Here is a 12909-nt window from a genome sequence, read left to right as displayed (position 1 = left end):
GTTGGAATCAATCCTGCAACAGTTCACTTTGAAAATAAAATCCCAGGCTGTGCATGGTGGCTCCTGCCTGTAATCCTAGCACTTTGGGAGGCCAAGGTGGGCAGATTGCTTGAGCCCAGGAGTTCAAGATCATCCTGGGCAACATAGCGAGATCCCCGTCTCTAGTTAAAATAAAATCAGAAATGTGAGCTTTTACATGTATTTGCCTCCTTCTCAAAATTTAGAAGTTGAATGTTGTTTGCAAAGATACCTAGTTTATTACAATTTAAAGCACTGGTTCTGTAAGACTTATGGTTGTAATGAATCCATAGAGGGTCAGTAGATTAGCTTTCTGGAAATGTAACAGGCTCAGACAAGGGTGTGCCCATTGTCCTCAGAGTTCTTCTCAAGGAGAAGTGTGCTGCATCAATTACATGCTCTGAGTAAGGGAGTGGATGAGTTTGAGATCCTGTTCTTCTGACAAGAGCTACAGCTATCTTCAGCTCCACCTCCCCTACCTCCACCTGCCCCCCTCAGAGGCCCCTCTTTTCCACTGAGGAGCTAGCTGAGCGCTAAGTGTTGAAGGTAATTAAAAAAAAATTTTAGGTAAAATTAAAAACTATTTTACAAATATATATATTCATGTATCCAACCAACCAATCAAGATATAGAACATTTCCATAATTCCAGAAAGTTTCTTCCCATTCGTTTCCAGTAAATCCCCACCACTGGCAACCACTATTCTGGTTTCCATCACTATAGATTAAGTTTTATCTGTTCTTTAATTTCTTTTCTTTTTTTTTTTTTGGAGACAGAGTCTTGTTCTGTCACCCAGGCTGGAGTGCAGTGGCACCATCTTGGCTCACTGCAACCTCCGCCTCCTGGGTTCAAGCATTTTTCCTGCCTCAGTCTCCCGAGTAGCTGAGACTACAGGTGTGCACCACCACACCTGGCTAATTTTCTTAAAAGAGGTTTTTAGTAGAGATGGGGTTTCACCATGTTGGTCAGGCTGGTCTCGAACTCCTGACTACAGGTGATCCACCCACCTCGGCCTTGCAAAGTGCTGGGATTACAGGTGTGAGCCACTGTGCCTGGCCATGTTCTTGAATTTCATATACTGTACAACATGTATTCTTTTGTGTCTAGTTTCACTCAATATGTTTATGAGGTTCATCCACAATAGTTTGTTCTTTTTACTTGCTGAGTAATATTCCATTTTTTAAACACACTACAACTTGCTTATCCATTCTCCTGACATGGACACTTGGGTTGCCTTCAGTCTTCCACTGTAAAATTGCCATGGACATTTCTTTACATGTATTTTTGTTTTAATTTCTCTTGAGTAAATAGCATCAGTGAGGATGAGGTAGAAATGGCTCCCCCTACAAGATAGACATATTTTATCACTGACATTGTTTAGAAATGTGAATGCATTGTGATAATGTAAAGTAGATCAATTTTTAGTTAGTTTTATTATCATTTTTAAATTCTGTGCAGAAATTGCACTCCCTTATTGCCTGATCTGGACAGACCATTCACATGACTCTCTCCCCATTTCGGTACAGCCCTGCCAACATTATCTGTGCTATTTTACACTCCCACCAGCAATGTATGAGAGTTTCAGTCGCTCCACAACCTTACCAATATTTGGTGCTGTCAGTCATTTTAATTTTAGCAACTCTATTTAGTAAAATGTTATTTTATTGCGGTTTTAATTTATATTTTTCTGATGACTAATGATGCTGAACATCTTTTTGTGTGGTATTGGCCATTTGTATGTCTTCTTTTGTGAAGTGTCTGCTCAAGTCTTTTGGTCATTTAGATTGTCATTTAATTATTGATTTGTAGGAATTCATCTTATATTGTGGATACAAGTCTTTTGTCATGTATATTCATTGTGAATATTTCCTTTCAGACTGTGATATTTCACTTTTAAAATTTTGTCTTTTCATGAGTAGAAATTTATAATTTTGATCAAGCTAAATATATAAATTTTAATTTTATTGTTAATGCTTTTAATGTCCTGTCTAAAAATTCTTTAAACACCCATGTTCAAATTTTGAAGATATTCTCATGTTCTTTCTTTCAGAAGCTTTATAGTTTTAGGTGTCATATATAGGTCTGTGATCCACTTTTAATTGATTGTTTAATGTAAAGTGTGAGGTAGGGATTGAGGTTTATTTCTTTTCCATATGGTTATACAGGTGTTCCAGCACTATTTGTGTAAGAAATTTTGTTTTTCTCATTTAATTGTTTTGGCATCTTTGTCAAAAACCAGTTGACAACGTTTAATGGATTTATTTCTAGACTCTTTGTTCTGTTACATTCTTTATTTTTTTCTATCCTTATGCCAATTTCACACTATCTTGATCGCTTTAGATTTCTAATAAGTATTAACATCAGACAGTATGAGTACTCTGACTTTTTCAAGACTGTTTAGCTTTTCTACATCCTTTGAATACCCAAATAACCATTTGAATTGGTTTATCAAATTCTACAAAAGAAAACCTGTTGGCATTAATTGGGCTTATGTTAAATCTATAAACCAATTTTGGGGAAAATGATATCTCAACAATTTTGATTTTAAATCCATGAACATGGTATATTTCTCCATTTGTTTAATTCCTCTCACAAATGTTGTGTTCTTTTTAGTATAGAGAATATAGAGGTCTTGAACATCTTTTGTTCAATTTATGTCCAAGTATTTTATGTTTTTCATGCTATTGCATTTATTTGTTTCATTTTATAATACTTTATTGGTAATGTATAGGCATACAATGGAATTTGGAAAATCGACCTTGTAGTCTTTTTTTTTTTTTTTTTTGAGATGGAGTCTCACTCTGTCACCCAAGCTAGAGTGCAGTGGCGCGATCTCGGCTTACTGCAAGCTCTGCCTCCCAGGTTCATGCCATTCTCCTGCCTCAGCCTCCCAAGTAGCTGGGACTACAGGTGCCTGCCACCACGCCTGGCTACTGTTTTGTAGTTTTAGTAGAGACAGGGTTTCACCATGTTAGCCAGGATGGTCTCAATCTCCTGACCTCGTGATCCACCCGCCTCGGCCTCCCAAAGTGCTGGGATTACAGGCGTGAGCCACCGCGCCCAGCTGACTTTGTATTCTTTACAACCTGTATATATTCATGTTTTAGTCATGGTATTTTAAATGAGTTTGTTGGGTTTTCTATATACATAATCACATCATCTGAGAACAAAGACAGTTTTACCTATTTTCCTCAATCTTTATGCCTTTTCTTTCTCTTGGCTTACAAGTAAGGGCTCCAGTACAATGTGGTATAGATGACGGTGAACATCCTTACCTTGTTTCTGATCCTAGAGAGCAAGTGTTTGCTGTTTCACTAGGAATGTAATTAGTGGCAAGCTTTTCATAGATGTCTTTTCTAATAGTTTCCTAGGGCTGATGTAACAAGGTACCCAGGTCAAGCGTCAGAACGTTAACAGATCCACCGATGGCCCCTCATTCCTCTTCCCATCACCACTTCTTACCCATGAGTAACCACTATCCTAATTTCCTGTTCATTGAGGAGCTTTCTCTATTTTTTAAAACTTCACATTCATGAGTCTCATGCTATGTGCTGTCTTCTGTCTGGCATCCTTAACACTATGGTTGTGAGAGTCTGTGTTGAAATATATTGGCAGTTGGTTCATTCTTATGATTGTGGGTATTCTTTCATGTACTACAATTTGTTTATCCATTCCACTGTGGATAGATACTTGGATTGTTTCCAGTTTGGGGCTATAACCAACGGTGCTGCTACAAACATTCTGGCACGTGTCCTCAGTGAATATATGTGCACCTCACTGCTGAGTACATACCTATCTGGGAACTTAGTCTCATTTATTTTCTTTTTTTAGGGATAGGGTTTTGCCATGTTGCCCAGGCTGGTCTCTAACCCCTGGGCTCAAGTGATCCACCTGCCTCAGCCTCCAAAGTACTGGGACTACAGACATGAACCACCACACCTGGCCTTCAGAATCTTATTTTCTTTTTTTTCTTTCTTTCTTTCTTTTTTTTTTTTTGGTTCAAGTCTCACTCTGTTGCCCAGGCTAGAGTGCAGTGGTACAATCTCAGCTCATTGCAACTTCCACCTCCCAGGTTCAAGCTATTCTTGTCCTTCAGTCTCTGGAGTAGCTGGGATTACAGGTGTGTGCCACCATGCCTGGCTAATTTTTTTTTGTATTTTTAGTAGTGACGGGGTTTCACCGTGTTGGCCAGACTGGTCTTGAACTCCTGGCCTCAAGCAATCCACCTGCCTCAGCCTACCAAAGTGCTGGGATTACAGGGGTGAGCCACTGTGCCTGGTCCCCAGAATCTCATTTTTAACGTGTCATGTTCGCGTCACAGACGAGGAGGTGAGATTTTCATAATGGTAGGTCGGGTTTCATATAGGAGCCACCGTGGGTGATAGGTGTGGCTGACAGAAGGAGGAACAGAGTCCTTCATTATCAGCTCAGAAGCTTCTGTTAGACCTTTCGTTGATTATCCTGCTGCACATGTGGTCTCAGGGTGAGCCACAGAGCTAGATGTGATGCTGAAATTCTTTGGTGGAAAGAGCTTCTTTGGAGAGAGGTGATTTAGTGATTGGTTCTGGAGAGAGAACCCTCGGGACTGAATCTCTATCCCCACCAGTTCCTACTCCCAGGGGCTTCTTCACATGAGATTCTCACTCTCTCCAGATACCCGGACTGCAGGAAGGGGAGGCTGACCCACAAGGACTCTACTAAAATGGCTGTCTGCAAACAGCCCCAGCCACCCAGCTGCGGGGACACCCACCATCACAAAGTGCAGCTGGAAGCATGATGATGGTAAATTAGCCCTTTCACAAGAGCAACTACAAATGTAGCATTCCTAGGAACAAGTTTGTAAATGATATAAAGGAAGGGACAAATTCTGCTGAGGGGAAGAAGCTAAGTAAGTGGAAAGACAAACCACACTTCTGGATAGGAAGATTATGAAAATGTCAATTCTTGCTCAAACTAAAGTAAATCCAATCAAAGTCCTAATATACTTTTGTGGACAAGTAGAAAAATCATGCTAAAATTTATTTTGAAAAGCCAATACTTTGCAGTTGCCAAGAATTTTAAAATAAAAGTAGTGATGACTGAAGATTTCACTGTAATGGAAATAGCAGTGCTAGAAGAAAACATTGGTGAATATAAAGTAGGCACTTTCTAAAGGCAAGAAATCATGATGGAAATTTGATATATTTACATATCTGAAAATGTCATGAATGAAATACAGAGGCGGGTCAAATGTGGTGGTTCACACCTGTAATCCCAGCAGTTTGGAAGGCCGAGCCAGAAGGATAGGAGCCCAGAAGTTCAAGACCAGCCCAGGCAACGTGGCAAAACCCCGTTTCTACAAAAAGTACACAAATTAGCTGGGCATGGTAGTGTGCACCTGTAGTCCCAGCTACTTGAGAGGCTGAGGTGGGAGGATCACTTGAGCCTGGGAGAATGAGGCTGCAGTGAGTCATGATTGCGCCACTGCACTCCAGCCTGGGCGACAGCGTGAGACTCTGCCAAAAAAAAAAAAAAAAAAAAAGCAAAAAGAAAGAAAGGGGCAGATGTCAAATTAGAAAAATTATAGAGCTAAAGATTGAGAAATGTAGTCTTTTAAACTAGGTAGCAACAAGTGCAGTTAAATCAGTTCCTATTACTAAAGAAGAACGGGAAATGGGTAATGGGACTCAGCAATCCTTGTGAAAATCCGGAATTTAGCCAGGTGTGGTGGCTCACGCCTGTAATCCCAGCACTTTGGGCGGCCAAGGTGGGCAGATTACCTGAGGTCAGGAGTTCAAGACCAGCTGGCTAACATGGAGAAACCCCATTTCTACTAAAAATACAAAAAAATAGCTGGGCATGGTGGTGCATGCCTGTAATCCCAGCTACTCGAGAGGCTGAGGCAGGAGAATTGCTTGAACCCAGGAGGTGGAGGTTGCAGTGAGCTGAGATCATGCCATTGCACCCCAGCCAGTTTGGGCAACAAGAGCAAAACTCCGTCTCAAAAAAAAAAAAAAAAAGAAAAAGAAAATCCATAATTAAAAAAATAAGAATGTATAATTAAAATAATAAAAATAAAGCAAATGACTTACGTATTGACAGCCAAAAACCCAGGGAGGGAACAACAAAACAAACCTAAAGAAAACAGAAGATTTGAGACTAGCCTGGGCAACATAGTGAAACCCCGTCTCCACTAAATATACAAAAATTAGCCAGGCGTGGTGGTGGTCGCCTGTAATCCCAGCTACTCGGGAGGCTAAGGCCGGAGAATAGCTTGAACCTGGGAGGCGGAGGTTCCAGTGAGCCGAGATCACGCCATTGTGCTTCAGCCTGGGCAACAAGAGCGAAACTTCCCTCCAAACAAACAAACAAAAAATACAAAAATTAGCCGGGCATGGTGGTGGGCACCTGTAATCCCAGCCACTCGGAAGGCTGAGGTAGGAGAATTGCTTGTACCCGGGAGGCAGAGATTGCAGTGAGCCAAGATTGCGCCACTGCACTCCAGCCTGGGTGACAGAGTGAGACTCTGTCTCAAAAAGAAAAAACAAACAAAAAAACAAAACAACAAACAAACAAAAAACAGAAGGAAGAAAATAAATGAATGAGAAAATAGAAAATCTAAAGAACTGATAAGTATATTGAAGAGGCAGTTCTTCTGAAAAAAATCAATAGAAAGAGACAAATCTCGGGAAAATATAATGAATAAATAAGAGAAAAAACTATAGATAGAGTGGATATGACAAATTATAAGGTATTTTTCTATACAGTCCTATCTAATGAATATAAATGCCCTGATGTGGGTGATTTTATGAAAAAGTATAAATGGCCAAAATGGACTCAAGAAGAAGTAGAAAATGATAATACCCTGTAATCAAGGAAACTACTGGAAAAAGTTCTCAAGCAATTATCTCCAAAAAACAGCTCTGAGCAGCCCAAGCATTTAACTGGATGGTTCTTTCAAACAAAAGGCACTGCCAATTCCATTGATGCTTCAATTAATTTTAGCATAGATTTTGTATTCTGACACAAAAATCTGACAAGTAAAAGAAAAAAAATCACTTAGTTATGAATAGAGATTTTAAAAACCCAACAGTACATTAGAACTGCAAAGTGCTATCAAGTATCGCTTCTCCTAGGAATAAAAACATAAATTTCGTGTTTGAAAATCTATTTGGGGCGAAATTGCTTTGTGAAATAATGCTTACAAGTAAGAGCTATTCCAACTTGAAAGGCCGAGAAAAGCAGAAAGAACAAAAAACAACTATTATGACAAAACCCTTGATAACCACTATTCATATTTTGTTATTTTTCTTCAAGAGTTTGTACTCTACGTATATATGAGCATGCACGCATGTGCGTGTGTGTGTTTGTGTGTGTGCTGTGTTTTTTACCGAATTAGGACCACACTGTGTGTGTGTGTGTTGTGTTCCTGGTTGGGGGCGATTTTGACCTTCCTTGACAGGGAAATTTAGACATATTTTCAGTTGTCACAACTGGAGGGTTGTGTGTGTCACTGGGCTCTAGTGGGTAGAAGCCAGGGCTGCTGCTGAACATTCTGTAATGCACAGGACAGTCCCCACAGCAAAGAACTATCCAGTCTAAAATACCAATAGCTCCAAGGTTGAGAAACCCTGATTAATATCCTGTTTTTTTCTCTTAAAGATAATTTCAACATTTTCTCCTGTGGAAGGCAGAATGCCTCCTTCTTCTCTCAAGGACATCCATATCCTAATCTCTGGAACCTGTTACCTTACATGATAAAAGAACTTTGCAGATGTAATTAAGTTTATGACCTCGCCTCTACAAAAATACCAAAATTAGCCTGGCACAGTGGCAGGTGCCAGTAATCCCAGCTACCCAGGAGGCTGAGGCAGGAGAATTGCTTGAACCGGGGAGGCAGAGGTTGCAGTGAGCCAGGATCATGCCACTGCACTCCAGCCTGTGTGACAGAGCCAGGCTCCGTCTCAATAAAATAAAATAAAATAAAAACATAGGAAGGACTCAATGAAAGACTCGATGCAGTGTTCCTGGTTTCAAGATGCTGGAGGCGGGCTCGTGACAAGGAAGGCAGGTGCCCTTGAAGAGCTGAGAAAGGGCCAGTTTAGGTGGCTTCTGACTGTAATCCGAGCGCCTCTGGGAGGCTGTGGTAGGAGGATTGCTTAAGACCAGGAGTTTGAGACCAGCCTGGGCAACATAGCGAGAAGCCCATCTCTACAAAAATAAAAAATAAAAAATTAGCTGGCCATGGTGGCACGTGTCTGTAGCCCCAGCTAATCGGGAGGTTGAGGTAGGAGGAGCACTTGAGCTCAAGAGTTCCAGCCTGCGTAAACATCCTTGTGTACAAATGTTCGTCCCCATATACTAGGCTTTTTATAAAAGTTGCTAAATTCCTCTCCGGAATTTTTTTCAATTTATCATCAGCCATACTTGCGAGAACTGGTGACACCATGCTCTTATCAACAGTTAGTGAAGTCATTTAAAACATGTCCTTTAATTTCATGAGAACATATACCTCAATATTGTAATTTTTTTGTTGTTGTTTTAATTCAGAAAAAGTGGAAGTGCCAGATATTTGCTGATTATGTTTTTTTTAATTTAAAGAACCAGCTTTTGGATGTATCGATTATATTTTTTTGTTTTCTGATTACTTTATTTCTGCATTTAAAACAATTCTTTAATTTAAAATAATTTCTTTCTCTTCTATTCATATTGTTCTGTTCTTCTTTTCCTAGCTTTAAAACATTGCTAGTGAAGATGAACTCCTTTTCTCATATTCATGATGTTTCTTTCTACAAATTGGGGGAAACATTATCTATTTCACAGGTAATAATGGCTAAATAATAAGATTAGGATTAAATGAGGTAAATGGCATACAGCTGGGAGGTGCTGTAACCCAGAGAACTTTCAGCTGCTGGTTGTTCGGATTGCGTCCAGTTGTTCACTGTTATAAACAACACTGCAATGGATACCTTCATTGCTCTTCACAAAGGTCTCCTCAGTCAAACCAAACAGCACTGCCACTACTGCTACCTCCTTCTGACAGCCTCCCCAGCAGGGTGTTGAATTTTTTTTTCAATTTAAAACATTTTTTAAAACAATAACATTGTTTTACCTGAATTTTTCAGAATACTGCTCAGAAAATGAAAATGCCATCAACAGGAATACAAATTTGAAAGTTGTTTATACCCAGATAACTTAATTGTTAATTAAATTTTCTATTTAAAATGAAAATACTTAGGTTTTCTGAAGATAAATATATTGCGTAGTGTGGAAATTTCAGATGAGATAGCGAGTCAGCTGTATTAGTTTGCTAAGGCTGCCATAATCAAGTACCCCAGTGGAGTGGCTCAAACAAGAAACATTTACCGTCTCAGGGCACTGGAGGATCTGAAGTGCAAGATCAAAGCGCCAGTAGGGTTGGTTTCCTCTGGGGGCTGTGAGGAAGAATTGGCTGCCTGCCTCTCTCCCAGCTTCTGTTGGCTTACTGGCAATCTTAGGCATTCTTTGGTGTGTATTTGGTATTGCCCTGATTTCTGCCTTTATTTTCTCACCATGTTCTCCTTGTGTGTCTGTATCTAAATTTTCCCTTTTAATGAGGACATCAGTCATCTTGGAATAGGGCCCACCCTAACGACCTCACTTTAACTAATGATATCTGTAACCACTCTATTTCCAACACATTCTGAGGTACTGGGGATTAGGACTTTAACATACAAATTTTTTTTCTTTTTCTTTTTTTTTTTTGAGACGGAGTCTCGCTGTGTCACCCAGGCTGGAGTGCAGTGGCATGATCTTGGCTCACTGCAACCTCTGCCTTTTGGGTTCAAGCGATTCTCATGCCTCAGCCTCCCGAGTAGCTGGGATTACAGGTGCGTACCACCACGGCTGGCTAATTTTTGTATTTTTAGTAGAGATGGGGTTTCACCATGTTGGCCAAGCTGGTTTCAAACTCCTGACCTCAAGTGGTCTGCCTGCCTTGGCCTCCCAAAGTGCTGGGATTACAGGAGTGAGCCACCGTGCCCAGCATCAACATATGAATGTGGAGGGGAACACAATTCAGCCCATAACATCTGCCTTGACCATAATTAGACTTTCCTAGGATAACTGCTGTTACCCAGCTCAATGTGCAACCAACGTATATTCTTCCAGGTTTTCTCTACCTACATACGCACACCTACAAAGCTGATTTTGTAAAAAGTGAGATTGTATAATTTTCTGATCTGCTGTTTTTCACCTCGAATTTTCTGACCACCTCCCCATGTCATCCAGGGCAGATTATATTTTAATGGATATATAGGGTTCTATCTTTTGATGCACTGAATTTTATTTGATTGAAAATATTTATGTTTTTCCAAACGTTTGCTTTTGCAAGCAAAGCAGCCTTGAAGATATTTATATGCCCATTGTGCTTCTTTGCTTCCTAGCCTGCTGTTTTTCTAAGATAAATTGCTACAAGTAGATTAGCTGGTTTAAATGGCCTGCACCTCGCAAAATATTTGAAAAATATTGACAATCTGCTCTTCTAAAAAGCTGTGACTCTGTACATTCCCGCCATCACAGTACGTTCTCTTCCAAACCTGCCCCTCTCCCAGCCTTCTCCATTCCAGCCAGGACAACTCTGTCCCAGCAGCCCAGGCTAAAACTTGAAGCCATCCTCGTCTCCCCTCTTTGTTTCACACCCTACACCGAATCTATGCGGAAGTCCTCAGGCTATTCCTCCAAAGTCTGTCCAGCTGGGACCGTTTCTCTCACCGTGGTCCACGCCATCCTTTCGTTGGGACCATCTCATCTGGTCTCTCACCTGGCGCCTCCACCGCCCCCGCCAAGGCTGTTCTCCCCGCAGCCGCCAGGGGCGCACTTGATAACATAAATCAATCCTGCCAGGCCCCTGCCAAACACCCTCCCCAGCTTCCTCTGTCATTCCGAATTAACCCCAAGCCTGGCCAGGGGGCTCTCCACACCCTACTCTACCAGGCCCGGGCCGGCGCGCTGGCCTCCCCTCTGCCACCTCTCCTCCCCTCTCTTGAACACACTTGCCCCGCTCCTGCATACAGGCTTTGGCCCCTGTAGCCCGGAACATCCTTTCCAGCACCTGTGCGTGGTTGACTGACATCCAGGTCTGGGGGCCCCTCGGCACTCTTGCCTTGCCCGGCCTCCCCATCGAATGGTACACCCCTCACTCTTTGCCCCTACCGCGTGATTTTGCTTTATAGCACGCATTGCTCGCTAGTGTGTGACGCATTATCTGTTTTGTCGCGTATCTCCGCGTTCCCGCCTTTGTCCCTGGAGTGTGGGCCCCAGGACAGCAGGAGCTTTGCTCAGCGTTTTCACTGCGCATTGCCCGCTTCTGGGAGCGAGCCTGGTCGTGGGAGATGCGCGGTAGAAACTGGCTGGAGGAAGGGATCTCCCAAGTTCTGGGGCCATCTTTTTAGTTAATGTTTGCCTGTTTGGAGGGAGAAGAGAGCGTCATGAGTTTTTGGCGGGGGCGGGAGGTTGTTTTGTTTTGTTTTGAGACAGGGTCTTGCTCTGTGGCCTAGGCTGGAGTACAGTGGTGCAACCTTGGCTCACTGCATCCTCGACCTCCTGGGCTCAACCAATCCTCCCACTCCAGCCTCCTGAATAGGTGGGACTACAGGAGCATGCCACCACGCCTGGCTAATTTTTGTTTCTTTGTTCGTTTTTGTGTTTTGAGACGAAATATCCCTCTGTCGCCCAGGCTGGGGTGCAGTGGCACGATCTCAGCTCAATGCAACCTCCACCTCCCGAGTTCAAGCGATTCTCCTGCCTCAGCCTCCAGGGTAGCTGGGATTACAGGCACCCGCCTCCACCACGCCCAGCTAATTTTTGTATTTTTAGTAGACACAGGGTTTCACCATGTTGGCCAGGCTGGTCTTGAACTCCTGACCTCAAGTGATCTGCCCGCCTCGGCCTCCCAAAATGCTGGAATTACAGGCATGAGCCACCATCCCCAGCCTTTTTTGTATTTTTTGTAGAGATTGGGTTTCTCCGTGTTGCCCAGGCTGGTCTCGAACTCCTGGCCTCAAGTGATCCTTCCACTTCGGCCTCCCAGAGTGCTGAGATTACAGGCATGAGCTCCTGCACCTGGCCATCAAGTTGTTTTAATTTGCACCTCTCTGATTACTGGGAGGTCTGAAATATTTTCCTATGTGTTTATTGGTCAAATAGTTCTTTCTGAATAGTCTGCCTGTGTCCTTTCTCAGTTTTCTATTTGTCTGTTGATCTTCATAAAAAACAGAGAAGACCCCTCTGTATATTAAGAATATTACCTGTGTCCATCAGAAGTCACTGGTATTTTCCCATTTTGACATCTGCCTCTTTATTGCATTCATGGGCTCTTTTGATACATAAATCTATCAGACTTTTCTATTATGGTTTATTCCTTGCTTGTGCATACAGAAAGTTCCTCTCCTCCTTATATATTCACCAATATTTCCTTCCAGCACTGATAGACACACATAATCAAACATCAAAATTGTTGGTCATCATTACTTTTTTTTTTTTTTTAATGATCTTGACTATTGTAATGTGTTGGCTTTTCCAGACAAATTTTAGAATGGTTTTGCTACTTGTTTGCAAAAACCTATTGGGATTTAAAGTGGATTTGCTTTAATTTTGGGGAGAATCAGCATTTTCATAATCTTCCCATCCAAGAATATGGTTTGTCTCTCCTTTTACTTTAAGCTTTATGGTCCGCAGTAAAGCTTTGTGCCTTTCTTTAGGTAGATTATAAATTTCTTCCTAGGAATTCTGTATTTGTAGTTGCTGCGAAGGGAATGTTTTTGCAGCCAGCCTTCTTCCTGTGAACGCCGTCGCGGGCCGGGCCTCTCTTCCCGTGGTTGGGGGAACATGCAGAGGGCAAGAGGCACGTTCGCGGACCGCAGGCCTGGAGGT

This window comes from Symphalangus syndactylus, chromosome 8 (assembly GCF_028878055.3).
Source record: "Symphalangus syndactylus isolate Jambi chromosome 8, NHGRI_mSymSyn1-v2.1_pri, whole genome shotgun sequence".
NCBI classification, from domain to species: Eukaryota; Metazoa; Chordata; class Mammalia; order Primates; family Hylobatidae; genus Symphalangus; species Symphalangus syndactylus.
The sequence above is the reverse complement of the archived record's forward strand: the minus strand, read 5'-3'. Positions refer to the sequence as shown.